At 38.2% G+C, this 13,645-nt stretch overlaps 1 protein-coding gene and 1 long non-coding RNA gene across 3 annotated transcripts in view; one reads left to right on the plus strand and one right to left on the minus strand.

Annotated features, from left to right (window-relative positions):
• The window catches only part of LOC140623817 (uncharacterized), a 30,457-nt gene extending 29,113 nt beyond the window's left edge, over window positions 1-1,344 (plus strand). The window contains exons 4-5 of the long non-coding RNA XR_012023332.1: window positions 948-989; window positions 1,285-1,344. This is a non-coding gene — a long non-coding RNA (uncharacterized lncRNA). The remainder of the gene's footprint in view (window positions 1-947; window positions 990-1,284) is intronic.
• Window positions 1-13,645, minus strand: part of UNC5C (unc-5 netrin receptor C) — a 351,352-nt gene that overhangs the window by 211,529 nt on the left and 126,178 nt on the right. The gene's annotated exons all lie outside the window — the stretch shown is intronic.

The following is a 13,645-nucleotide window of genomic DNA, read 5'->3' on the forward strand; positions in this document are numbered from 1 at the left end:
TCCAGGATCAGGCCCTGGGCTAAAGGCAGCGCTAAACCCTGAGCCACCCGGGCTGCCCCTCCCTTAGTGTTTTCAAATCAGATCTTGCCACTTCCCTGCTGAAACCCCCTCCGTGGATTCCCACCACATTTAGGATAAATGTAAAATCCTCAACGTGGCCTGTAGCTCTGTTCCACCTCTCCATCCTCATCTGTCCACACTGCATCTCTTATAGGTATACCAGACTTCTTCCAGTCTCTCAGACAGACTTAGTCTTTCCTGCCACAGGTCCTTTGAACTTAAATTCTCCCCACCTAAAGTTCCCTTTCTTCCCTCTCAGATAGTTACTAGGCATTCTGTAGGTGGTCAAATAACATTTCTTTAGGGAAGCATGCCATGTCAAATCTGGAGTACATTTTTGTTGCCATCTTCTCTAACACCCAAGTGGGGCTCCCTCGTTTATCTTTTTTCTTAACCTTGCTCCTTTTCTTAACCCTGCTCCTTATAGTAATTAAAAACCGTAATTATATATGGGAGTAGGATTTTTGTCTTTTTTTAAAAAAGATTTTACTTATTTATTTACTCATGAAAGACACACAGAGAGAGAGGTAGAGACATAGGCAGAGGGAGAGGCTGGCTCCGTGTGGGGAGCTTGATGGGAGACTCAATCCCAGGACCATCAGTCTGTCTTCAATATATTAGCCTTCCCTATTAGAGTATCTGTTCCACAACTATAGGGATGGTTGTCTCCACTGTTCATCTCTAACATGATGCCTCCATGTATTCGCATATATTTCCTAAAATAAAAGTTGACTTTTCAATCATTGGTCTTGGTTCCTAACATTGCTACAGATAAAAGTAACTGATCTTTTACATATAAATAAACTGTAATAGACAAAACAGTTATAGTACACATACCCTAAAGGGATACCAGTTGAATTATATCCTTGTGTAATCTTTTCTTTCAGGAGAGAAGAAATCTGTGACTTGCTTCTAACAAACAGCATATGGTAAAGGGGATGGAATGTCACACTCTGATTAGGTTACCTTATGTAACACTCTGTCTTAGCAGACACTCTGTCCATGAGTTCTGATGAAGCAGGCTGCCATGGCCTAAGAGGGGCATATGGCAAGTAGCTATAGGAAGATGAGAGGAACTCAGGGCAGACTTCACCAGTAGCAGCAAGAAAATGTGACCCTTAGTGCTATAGCCATAAGGAAATGAATTATTCCAATCACCTGCGGGAGCCAAGAAGTGAATCTTCCTCCCCTTCCCCCACCTCCCTATTCCCTCACTCCCCACAGTGACCCCATGGAGTCCCAATAAGAACACACGCCTTCACTGCAGCTTGGTGAGACCCTGAGCAGAAAATCCAGGTAAGGGGTGCCTGGGTAGATCAGTGGGTTAAGCATCTGCCTTCAGCTCAAGTCATGACCCCAGAGTCCTGTGATCAAGCCCCACGGTGGGGAGGGGGGCTCCCTATCCAGCTGGGAGTCTGCTTCTCTCTCTCCCTCTGCTCCTCCCCCTGCTTATGCTCTCTCTCTCTCTTTCAAATAAATAAAATCTTAAAGAGAGAGAGAGAGAATCCAGGTAAACTTTGCTTTGACTCCTTACTTGCAGAAATTGTGAGATCATACATGGGTGCTTTTTGAAGCTGCTAATTATGTGGTAATTTGTTATATAGCAATTGAAAACCAATCCAGCTGCCAAACTGGATCACCTCCAAAGCCAAATTAACATCAAATGCCATTTTCTTCTTTTTTACTCTGATTTCATCAACTGAGTTTTGGATGGTAGGGTGTTTTCTTTTTTTTTTTTTTTAAGAGATGATTTTCTCACATAAATAAATAAATAAATAAATAAAGTCATTTTCCCTGCCTGCCTTGAGATAGAATCTTAGAAGTATTTTTCTTTTCTTTTCAACATACTTAAAGAATTTAAATTTGTTCATGAACTAAGTGCCAATCATGCACACTGCAGGATACATAATCTAGAGTACATTTTGGGGGGGACATATTGAAGCTAATGGATAAAACATAAAATCCAATAATATAATACAGACCAGATAATAATACAAAGAACTCAATATACACATTCAGTGCCTCTTCATGATATTTTTATTCTAGCCTCATCCCTAAGAGGCTGGGTCAGAGCCACTGCTGGGACCAGGGACAGAATAGGCAGCAAGAGCCCAAGAAAAGTGGGGCTGATTACATCTGGGCATGTACAATGTCTGTTACACTCCTCTCCCATATGAGGCCAGGAACAATATTTTGCTCACCTATGTATTCCCTAGATGCATGGCTGACATTCAAAAAATACTGATTTTTAATTGAAAGCCCAGAAGATATCAGAATACAATGGTGCAGGTCAAGGATCGCTTCTTGAAGGTAGTCTTATATTGGTTTTTGAAGATGTAGACAGCAATTATTAGCAGAGGATAGAGGAAATCTCTTCTTTCTGTAATTTCAGGTACAAGTTGTCTAGTTTTTTCCTAAAGCCTGTTTCTAAAAATATATCATTTATAGTTTTATTCATTTTGCGAGTTGTCATGCTACTAATACAACATCTTCATTTAATTTTATTTCTACATACTTGTAATTTTGTTCCAGAATATTTTCTAATCTATACTATTAGGCCACTTAAAAAGATTATCTATGTCTCACTAGGCTGGTTATAATTTTTAAATGACTCCTATCCCTGTATAACATCCGGCAGATGTGCATTTCCAGGTTTCTCTCCTCTGCCTGGGCCTGCTATTCTAGCGCATTGAAGGCCTTGACACAGAAGAAAGAGCTCTGAGCATGGACAAAGAAGACCTATGTTTAAGTTTGAGCCCTATGATCAAGCACACTTCTCTGAGGGACTTATTTTGTATAATAGGCATAATCATTCTCCATTTGTTTATATTTTGAAGAGCTGCTTAACCTTTAGGGGAATAAAAGTACATGCAAATGGTTCCTTCTGTTTCTGATCACACAAGACCAATAGGGGAAAGGAATAAACAGATAATCTCAGAAGGTTTTAAAGGGTTATAGTACCTAAGTATTCCAGGGTGATTGTGAGGACAAAGATAATATATACAAAGATACAAGATAATATATACAAATATAATATAATATTTGTATATATTATTTATATAAAAATATATATAATATATACAAAGATAATATATACAAAGATACAAGATAAAATATACAAATGATCTGCAAGCTATCAAAACCCTCTCTCACCATAGAACTATAATACAACAAATATTTACTCTTTCGTGACTATACCCTATGTTTTCCTCCTCTGCAGTTCATTTAGGCTACTTCTCTAGACTATTAACTCCACTTAGCTGAATCTTTTTAAATTTATTTGAAATTCTGGTGTTTGTTTTTTTGTTTTTGTTTTTTTTTTTTTTTTGGCAGCAATGTCTCTAGAATTCCTTAGACTAAAGAGATTGCTCCTTTCTCCTAAAGTTAAAAAAAATCTGATGTCTCTTTGAGACATTTCTTCTGTGGTCCGGACATTGATCTAAACTTTGGGTCATTTACTTTTTTCATGTATTAGATACCAGTTCTTTAAAATACAATGTAAGGCATTTAATATAACTTTTCAATTTGGTGAGTATAAATTTTTTCTATGCACAGGAAGATGTCAAGAACTTCACACTTGGAGGAAGAAAGAGGGACCCGGAGAGTGTGCCAGTAAGTCCTAAGTGGAACAGGAGTAAAGGCAATCGGCTTTACAGATGAAAGAAGGGCAAAAGATTGCATCTGGTTGGGAGAGTCGGGCTTCTCAGAATAAGGCCTTGAAATCAGCCTGGCGGTATTAGTAAACTTTCCAAAGACAAAGACTAGGATAGGAGTCAGCTGGGAGGAGAACACCTGGGGAAACAGCCCAGGCACAAATGTGTTGACAGCGCGACACCGAGCATGTTCTGGCACACGTCAGCTTAGCTGAAATACAACCCCTGTGAGGGAACTGGGGCTCACACTTGGGAAGAAGCTCAGTGTGGAGATGAAGAGAAGGCATTTAATTTGACAGACTGTGGGAAGCCATCGAAAGCTTCTGTGCAGCGAAGTCAATAGCGCACAATAAATATGCACTAAGATTTTTTTTTTTTAAATTTCTACAACCTTGCAAAAACCTTGTTCCCTTTCCCCCTAGCATTCACATTCCCCCCCTGGCAAATGTTTTATTTATTTATTTATTTATTTATTTATTTATTTATTTATTTATTTATTTATTTATTTTTGGTAAATGTTTTAGATATAATACATAACACTTTATTATGGAAACAAAGTTAATATACATTTTCCATATGCATAGTCAGCTGCAAATCAATCTATTGCCCAAGTTCCTTTCTTCTAGTCCAAGTCAATCGCCTTCCATTTCTCTTGATCCTCTTAGCACTGTACTATTCTTCTCCTCTTTGCTGCTCTATGGATCCCAGGTTTCAATGATTTGCTTTAGGTCATAATTAAAAAAGAAAACACTGGCATTTTTCTTCAGTAGTATTTCTTGACTCATCTTTTAAAGTTCTTTCTTGTAATCAATAGGAGGATATTTCCAAAGAAGCCAGCATGGCTCACAGAAGGATTACTTTCCAGACATAGAAAGCTACCTTGGGGGAAGGAAACTACTTAGCCTCCTCTGTGGCAAGTACATTAGACATATATAACACAATAATTAAATTGATGAAGAGTCAATAGACTCTAAAGGACTGGGAAGAAAAAAAACAGCACATAAACGTTCCCCTTCTCCAATTTTAAGAATAGCTTTTATTTTACATCTCCAACTAGAAAAAAAACAAATTAAGAATGCAACTGTTTACAATTGTGAAGTAATTTACAATGTCTGCTACTCTCTATAATGTTTCTCCTGAAAGGGGTCTGATTACACCCCATATTTTATTTAGATCCAACCACTAAAAAGAAAATATATATATTTTTGGACAAAGTTGCCCAGTGTATGTCCCAGAAAAAAATTAGTAGCACTGAGTTATTTTTATTAGCTGCTGGTATTGATGAAACAAGACACATGATTCTTCAGGTACCCACTTGGCTAAGCCTTATTTCATTTCTGACGTGTGTTAGATGTAAATAATTTCAGCATTCAGGCATGACATTCAGTTCTTCTTTCAATCACAAGTTTGAGAAAATCATATCACAAGACCATAATATATTATTTGAAGAGAATCATAGTGGATCTGAGGGTCCAGTCCATGGTCCAAGGGTCCAAGTAGTTATTTGCCTTTAACTACTCAGCTATATGATAATGAGCCTCATAAGTTTTCTGGGACACTTTAGTTTTCTCATTTATTAAATGAGGGTTTAGCAGTGGGCATTTGTCTTTATGTTCGCTAAGGGTACTACCAGCTCTAAAATTCTATGAAACAAAGTTAGTCTAGTCTTTAATAATTCCTCTGTTCCTTAGTGGAATGCTGCTGAAGGCTATCATTAGCAACTTTAAAATTTTCCACTACCCCCCAACTGCATCAATCCCCAAACAATATATATACTGAAATCTCAAGATTTAAGAAATATGAGGGGTTTAATAGTAAGATATCTGGTCTAGGTTCTCATTTTAGGCGGAGAAGTTAGATGATTTGCCCATATGATGCATTTGGTGTGGGGTAGGTTCACGCCTCCTGTGTTCTGGCCCTGTGCCAGCGTTTGCTAAACCTCATTTGCATGTGCTCTATGTTCACGATTTGATATATTTGCTCTCTGTTTATTATTTGTGAATTTTTTACTGAAATTCATTTATGTTTTTATTTAAGTGTATTTATTACAAGAGGAATCTATCATCACAGTAAATGGAAACCAGTATCAACTGCCATCGAGAGAAGGTTACCATAATATATGTATAAGGAACATGGAGCAATGCTTCATCATTTAGTTAGATACTTTTGCTTACCATTGGTTTGGGGCCTAAGGCAGATCCTCTTTGTTAAAAATGTGAATTACCAAAAAAAAAAAAAAAAAAAAATTAAAAAAAATGTGAATTACCAAGAATTAGAGTAACCAGCCAACTAGCAAAAAACTGACTCTTAGCTTAATTGGATGGGTTCCGAAAATCAAAAACATCTTTACTTTCATGCTAGACTGATTGAGGTGTGATTCCAAGATTACTTGCCTTCCCAGTATCTTAACTTCCAACTCTATGCCCACATGAACAATTTGCTAGCTCTACTTCCCAGTTCTCTGCTTTCTAACGCTCTGCTGCCTACCAGTAAGAATACATCATGCACAACAATGTTAGGTTGCGCCAAGAACTTGCCCACCTCCAGTTACACTGCTGCATTATCGAGCATGAGCTTCTTGGAGATAATAAATACCATGATCCCCAAAACTGTTCATGCTTTTCAAAGACCATGAATTCAACTGAAAAGTTATTGTTTGATTCCATTTAGGGCCAGCCCTGATTTCATTCTCTAAAGTGAAACTTGACAACTCTAGTTCAAGCAAGGCTTATACATGATGCAACTAGAACACGCTTGATTCGTAGTCCCAATTTTCAGAATGTGGCCTCCTCAAAAATAGGTTATTCAGAATAATAGGTCATAACCTCTGACTTCTTTTACTCTTAGTCCTTTAAGCCACCCTATTTCATTAACAAAGTTTATTCATTCCTCATTTCCATGTTTAACTTTCGGAGTAGAATTTATAAAGCGACCCAAAAATTGAGAAATCAAGGGATATGCTCCTAGAAAATGAAAGTAAAATTCAAACCTTAATGCTCAAAATTGTTAGTCAAAGCAATTTATATATTGTTCAAAAGCTGTTTCACTCCAAACTATATTTTGGACAATTTCATTATTTAAAAAAATATACCCATTCAAAAAAGTAAACATTTGCTTTTAAAATAAAAGTAATTCAATGTTTAAAGGTGGCAAATTTGACAAAAATGATGTTAAATGGGCATTTCTTAGGGGTTTTATGAAGGAGGTGCAACTTGTTTATCTGTAAATGACTGTGCCTTGCTCCTGAAACTCCTAATTTCAATAAAGAAAGAGAGAAGCAAAAAGCACCCAAGAACAAAGAGAATGGGAGAGTAGACAAAAGGAGATGAAGATTGTAAAGAAAGAAATGAAATATGGAAATAAGATGATGAATTATTAAAAGCTACAGCTTTAGCTAATAAAGTTCTCACCCAGAATTCTCTATGCAAAACAGTATCAACTGACTATTTGAAGAGAATAAAGATATTTTCAGATATTCAAAGGGCACTAAAATTGCATCTTACATACGTTAATGTTTTTAGGAAGATACTAAAGGGTGGGTTTCACCAACTCTGTGGGATAAAGCATACAAGAGGATGTGAGGTACTTTCCAGAGGCAGAGTACCTGGCAAGAATGAGAGGGGAGGGGAGCATATGAGGTGAGAAAAGGAGTTATAATAGAGCTAAACTGCAATTTGCAATAGTTTTAAGTCAATCATAGATGGCTAAAGATGTTATGAAATAACAGAATAAACAATTTAGGAATAAATATGTAAAAACCGAAAGAAACGATTAAAAGAGGCAAAGATAATTGGCTCAAGGGTCTGAGAGGAATGGATAGGAATCATTTAACTTTTAAAAATGTCACATTTGACTATTATTATAACAATGTATTACATATTTAATTAATCCGCAAATTAAAATAAATGCCTCTACATTGTTAAATGAATTGTTAAACACATTTATTGTTAAATAAACTGTTAATTTCTGTAAATGTCTCAAGGCAGATATTTTATACCACTGAATGCAAAACTGTAGCAAGAGTGTTTATTTCAGTCATAGAATATTCATATTCTTCTAAATATGCAGTCTTCTAATCTCTGTTTTAAATGGTTTACAGTGTTTTTGAGGCTTCTGAAGAATACAAATGGTTCCTGTTGTCTGGGAAATATTCTGTATACAAGATACCAAGGATTTTCACCTGTAATCTTCGTTCCCTGTTCTTTACCACACAAATGTATTCAGCCTGTTTTCATTAATGCTTTTGCCATTGGAGTGACTCACTCTCATTTGAAAAATATTAAAGACAGGATGAACTGTAAGAACTTTTCTGAATTGCTGATTTTCTATATGTTAGGATTCTAAAGGAAATCTTGCCTCTCTCAATGGCAAACCATTTGTTACCAAACATAAAAAGAAGCACAGTCAATATTATTTGAAATACACTAATTTAACACCGAACTGTTTAATAAAAAGGGGAATCAAGCTTGGCTATTTAACACAGTGAAACATTAATGCTTAGCACACTGAGATATTTCTTACACAAAAAATTGTCCCAAAATGTCTCTCTGAGATTCCATGATATATAAAGGTATATATACAAGGAGAAGAAAAAGAAACATTTTCAGCTACTTCGAATATGAGAAAGAAGTAATCTTCTTTTATGACATTTAAGTAGGCTGCATTGTACAACCTCCCCAAAGATTAGAAGATTGAGGGTAATAATCCCTATCTCCTTTTTGCGCCCACATTCACATCACTTAGAGAAATGAACACAGACTAAAGCAGTTGATACCAGCAGTTTCTTGGGACATTCATCCCTGGAAAAGGCAGGTGAAGTGGGTAGTTTGACAAATTACTTTTCAAAACAACTGAATTGTATTCTAGATTACTAGAATTCTTTTGCTAATACTTGCATCTTTACGTAGTTTGAAATGCTTTGCAAGAATTTACCCAAATGTTAGACTAGTTCAACCTTATACAATCATTAAGAGATTAAATGACAGATGTTATTACCCTCATTCCAATAACAAGGAAACAGACTCAAAAAAGTTAAGTGCCTTCTCTATTCTGTGTGGTTTTCGAAAGAGGAGAAAACAGGTCTCCTCTCCTCTCCTCTCCCCTCTCTCCCTCCCCTCCCATCCCTTCTCCTTTCCTTTCCCTGTCTCTCTCTTTCTTTCTATCTTTTTTCTTTCATTTTTCAGTCCATCAATGATTCCCAACCTGCTGGTCTCAAAATACCTAAGGGATTCAGAATAATTTCAAAGTGTCTAAATCCTCAGGTTCAAATGCAAACCTGGCATTATCTTCAGAAGAATCAATAATGTGTCTTACGTTACCTGTATACGTCTATTTTTCGAATGTGCACCCGTGTCACAAATAAAACGTACATTTGTGTAAAAGCTTTTTTGCTGAATTCACAATAGCCTTTTACCTTTGTGTATTCTCAAGTCAATGGAAATTCAAAGTACAACTACTTATTCCATGGAGCCGGTCGAACCTGTATGAATAAAGTCAGAAAGCTCCCTTGCTTTCACCATGCTCTCCGAGACACCCTCCCTGATCAGCCAAACTAAACTAAGCACCCACTCCACCCACTCTTTTCCATCTTGATCCCATTTCCCCAAATATCATGGCATTCCTCACACTCGCAAGCATTGCCTTTATCTTTTGACTTGTGCCGGAGTCAGCTCTGACCCACGCCCTACTTGTCACAAGAGGGTGTGGCCCTTGGGGACAGAGACAGGGTCCCTCTTATATACTGTGGTGTGTACCCAGTGTTGGCCTGGAAAAAAGAGGGGTGTCACCCAGCTCTGGGGACTTCATATGGAAGGGATGTTTCTTCACCCAGCTGACTGGTGGCTCTACGCTGTGAAAGCAGATGATCTCAGCATAAGTTAAAAACGAAACAAAAACCAAACCAAAACAAAACAAAAAACAACTCTGTCAGTGAAAACGGTGACTGCTGTCGATGGGTTTGGGGTATTTAGAACATCATGTCAGTTCCTTACGTATGTTTTGTATTTGCTTCCTCATTTGTAAGAAGAGTACTGTCACCTCTACTTTGCAGATGACACAACTGATTCTCAGAGGAGGCAGGCACTGGACGCTGTACCACACCAACAGGTGCCGATGTACCTCTTGATCATGCACGCATGTGCCTAAAATCTGTCCTAATCTATTGGGTTGTATTGTCCCTGGTATCACTCCAAACACAGGATAGCCCATACTAGGTCACAGCCTCATTAATAAAAACCAAGAAGACCAATAGATTCCATCCAAGGGGCTACCTGTGCTCTCTGACGTTTGTGCATTCATTAAAAGCTTGGCCCCTTCTTTCAGATTCAACAGATGTTTCAGCATTAACTAAAATCCCCATTATATTTTCAACTCCTGGAGGAGGGGAAGGGAGAGGGAAGAGAGGCGAGATGTTGACAAAGGGAAGTCTGTGATCCTGAATCAGCCTCAGAGCTCAAGCACAGGCAGAAGGATGCTGACACCTCCCAGAGCACATGAAAGAGCCACTTTGTTAGTAAAGGGGGGACAGTGTTAGGGGACACAACGTTTAGCTAGAAGAAAGTCAAGCCTCAGGCAGAAATCAGGGCAATTATTGAACAAATCTGGGGGCATCGCATTCACTCTGAACACTAAAGAGATGATGGCCTTCTGCTCAGAGGCAAATGACAGCATTCAAATGTGTGTCCCACCCGAATGCAGCCCCCACCCCCTTTACCCAGTGTGAAGAATCAAAGGGAGTTCTCAGTTCAGCCAGGCTCTGCCTCAGGGTTGACAAATGTGAGATCAGCCCCTCCTCATCACCACCTGGTTCCCTCTGGACCATCTAATGGTTCAGAGGGCAGAGGAATAATGCAATTTGTCAGGAAAGGGACAAATGCGGCAATAACAATGTCCACGTAAACTGAGCAAATGCTTGGTTTAATTGTCTCTACAAGTCAACCTTGCAGGAGTTCAGCTGGGAAAACTGATGATCCAAAAGAAATTATTTTCTTATCTTTTATTGAAAATTTCAAGGAAAACACATGCCACAGCCCCTCGGGATAAGCCAGAGAATTGCTGGACAGGGAAGATGGATGTCTTCCAATGTCCTGACACATCTAACTTTAAGATATTGAGGATACTATCATAACTTTCTGCCTTAAATGTCTTTATTAGAGAAACAAGATTTATGCTTTTGGTCTAGGGGGCAAAAAAAACTTGGATGTCCATAAAGGGCCCTGTGTCAGTCATTCAGCCTATCTGATTAGGGGCACATAGGGCAGAATTTTAAAGAGAACGTTCTCTTCCTTTGGGTGGCCAGTTTTCTCTTCCTTGCAATTTACTTTTATACATTCCCTGGAGCTTTCTGGGACATTACAGTTTTTGTTTGGTTCTGTTAAAAGTTCTTGCAGGAAATAGTAACACTCTAGATTCCTGAATTTTCAAAAATTAATCACACGTAATCAGGCTCCCTCATAACCACCCATAAATCTGCACACTAGAGGAAAAATACACCTATTTTGAATAATTCACATAAAGCACACAAACTTATATTACACTGAAGGCAATCAGGCAAATGAAAAAGTCACAATTAAATTGGATCTCCATCTCTTCTCTTTATTCATAAGTTTTAAATCCCCCTAGCCGGCTAATCTATGTCTAAGAGAATACAACTGGTTATTAAGTAGGACCTTTTCTGATGGCTGTCAGCAGGGCAATCATGGATCCTAGAGTAGTCATTATTCTCCCTCCAATTGGTCCCCTCCTGCTTGCATACTTACCCCTGCCTTCCTTAAGGGCCTTGCCATCCCTTGCTTGACAACTGCAAGACACTCCTAACCAGCTTCTCCTGGCCTCTTGTCCCCAGTCCCTCTCATCAGTTCTCCATAATGCTCTGGCATGTTTTTCTCCAAACCACAATGCTAATCATATCTTAATTGTTTCCTCATTGCCTTCAGGATATAGATTCCAGCAGTTCAGATTAACATAAGGTTAATCTGCATGAGCTTCTTCAGTCTCATCTCTTATTGTTGTTACCCTTCTGTCTCCCAACATCCATCCATCTTCCTTCCTTTCTTTCTTTCTTTCTTTCTTTCTTTCTTTCTTTCTTTCTTTCTTTCTTTCTTTCTTTCTTCTTTCTTTCTTTCTTTCTTTCTTTCTTTCTTTCTTTCTTTTTCTTTCTTTCTTTCTTTCTTTCTTTCTTTCTTTCTTTCTTTCTTCTTTCTTCTTTCTTTCTTTTTTCTTTCTTTCTCTTTCTTTCTTTCTTTCTTTCTTTCTTTCTCTTTTTTCTTTCTTTCTTTCTTTCTTTCTTTCTTTCTTTCTTTTTCTTTCTTTTTCTTTCTTTCGTATTTTAATTTAAATTCAATTTGCCAACATATAACTTCCATCACATCATGTACCCTCCTTTATGCTTGTCACCCAGTTACCCCATTCCCCCTACCCACCTCTTCTCCAGCAACCCTCAGTGTTTCTCAGAATTAAGAGTCTCTCATGGTTCGTCTTCCTCTCTAATTTTTTTCCATTAGGTTTGCCCTCCTTCTGTTATGGTCCCTTTCACTATTTCTTTTATCCCACATATGAGTGAAGGCATAGGATAATTGTTTTTCTCCAGTTGGCTTACTTCACTCAGCATATACCTCCAATTCCATCGATGTCGATATAAATGGTAAGATTTCATCCTTTCTGATGGCTGAAAAATATTCCATTGCATGTGTAAACCACATCTTCTTTATCCATTCATCTGTTGAAGGACATCTCAGCTCTTTCCATAGTTTGACTATTGTGGACATTGCTGCTATAGTGGACATTGCTCTGCTACTGGAGTGCAGGTGTCTCATCATTTCACTACACTTGTATCTCTAGGGAATACCCAGTAGTGCAATTGTTGGGTCATAGGGTAGCTCTAACTTCTTGAGGAACTTCCACACTGTTTTCCAGAGTGGCTGCACCAGCTTGCATTCCCACCAATAGTGCAAGAGAAAGGTTCCCCTTTCTACACATCCTCACCAACATTTGTTGTTTCCTGCCTTATAATTAATAGCCATTCTCGCGGTGTAAAGTGGTATCTCACTGCAGTTTTTTTTTTTTTATTTTTTTATTTATTTATGATAGTCACAGAGAGAGAGAGAGAGGCAGAGACATAGGCAGAGGGAGAAGCAGGCTCCATGCACCGGGAGCCCGATGTGGGATTCGATCCCGGGTCTCCAGGATCGCGCCCTGGGCCAAAGGCAGGCGCCAAACCGCTGCGCCACCCAGGGATCCCCTCACTGCAGTTTTGATTTGTATTTCCTTGATCACAAATAATGGGGAAACTTTTTTCATGTGCCTGTCAGCCTCATGTTTAAGTCATGTCAAGTGACTTGCAATTCTTCACATGTACTGTGCTGTCTTAAGCCTCTATATTCATACATACTTACCCTCTTCAAAAACTGTCCTTCTCAATCTTCTTCAGTAGGTTAACATCACTTTATATAGAATTCAACTCAGCTGTCTCATCAGGGGGTCTCACTGGGATCCGCTTTTCATTCCTCACACTTCACTGTCATCGTAGGTTAGCTTTCCCTAACCCCTTTTCTGGACTATAAGCTCCTTGAAGGAACTGCCTTTTATCTTGATGCTGTTTTTCAAATAGCACGAGTTGTTCCTGGCGTGCATTAGAAGACACTTGACAAATGTTTGTTGGATAAATGAATAGAATAAAAGTAAACTGAGTTGGAAGTCACCGTATTTGATATAATATGAGAAACAAAGGGAAATCAAATATCTTCACACACACGTAAAAGTACCGATACCTGAAATCTACCACTCATGGTTTATTCCGTAAATGATTTATTACTTTATTTCTGAGAGTCTATTAAAATGTAAATACTCATGTGAGAGTTAGCACAATGAGTCACCAACTCCTGACCTTGAAGAGGTGTTTAGGTCCCCCACTGTCACTAGAGAGAACTGAGGGC

The sequence above is a fragment of the Canis lupus genome, chromosome 33 (assembly GCF_048164855.1).
Source record: "Canis lupus baileyi chromosome 33, mCanLup2.hap1, whole genome shotgun sequence".
In the NCBI taxonomy this organism is placed as follows: domain Eukaryota; kingdom Metazoa; phylum Chordata; class Mammalia; order Carnivora; family Canidae; genus Canis; species Canis lupus.